Source organism: Trematomus bernacchii, unplaced genomic scaffold (genome assembly GCF_902827165.1).
Source record: "Trematomus bernacchii unplaced genomic scaffold, fTreBer1.1, whole genome shotgun sequence".
Taxonomy (NCBI): Eukaryota; Metazoa; Chordata; class Actinopteri; order Perciformes; family Nototheniidae; genus Trematomus; species Trematomus bernacchii.
Genome location: NW_022987698.1, coordinates 3,448,726 through 3,449,623, shown reverse-complemented (window position 1 = coordinate 3,449,623; position 898 = coordinate 3,448,726).

Sequence of the window (898 nt, the reverse complement as noted above, 5' to 3'; positions counted from 1 at the left end):
TTGTTATTTTGAAAGGCCAATGGAAAAAGTATTTTTACATTCGTTTTCATTAATGCTTTAAAATGTTGTTTTAATGGCAGACACTCATGTTAGTTTGGGTCTTGTTGTTTGTATTGAATGTTTACATTGGTTAATCTTCATGTAACTATAGCATCTCAACATAGTGCAAATGCCAATGCACAACATTACTTAAACCCCAAATCAATTGTTGACATTAAAACATAATATAGCTGAGACCCTAGCCTGTCATTAGCTGGTAATAATATTCTATCATATATTTTGCCAGAGAAATACAGTTGGTGAAAAGTGTGCCAACTAACCCTGGTCTCACCTAGGCTGTAGTATAATAGGCTAATATAATAGCATGACGTACTTTATACGCTTATAATATAATATAATAGTACAACAAGTATATAAAAAGCAATTTTAAAACAATATTTTAATTATAAAATAATTCAGATAAAACCAAGGTGAAACAATGCTGTGTTTCTAAATAGAATTTTAGAAAGCACTTTATTTAATTACTAGCGTATGTTATGTGTCATGTGTCGTATTCATTGCCCCCCCCCCCCCAGCAGCACAGGCTCAGTATTGTATTAAGATGGTCTCCGGTGCGTTTTACACGGTAGCCCATAATCCCTAGCAGCGTCCCTTTTGGTTGGTACGTTAGACGTTCTTATTATACATCCATGCGTTAGACAGACATCTCCTCACAGGAAGTTTACCGCGTCACCACCGGACGGACATGTGGTCCATTCATAGGGTCCATGCAGCCTCTGTCACGGGAGGCTGAGGGTGCCGCCTAAAAGCGTGCCGAGTTATTGGATACGTGTTGTTGCTAGGGGCGTGGGCTGTGCCGTGAAATATTCTAGTTTTCCTAAACCTGGACGAGATTAAA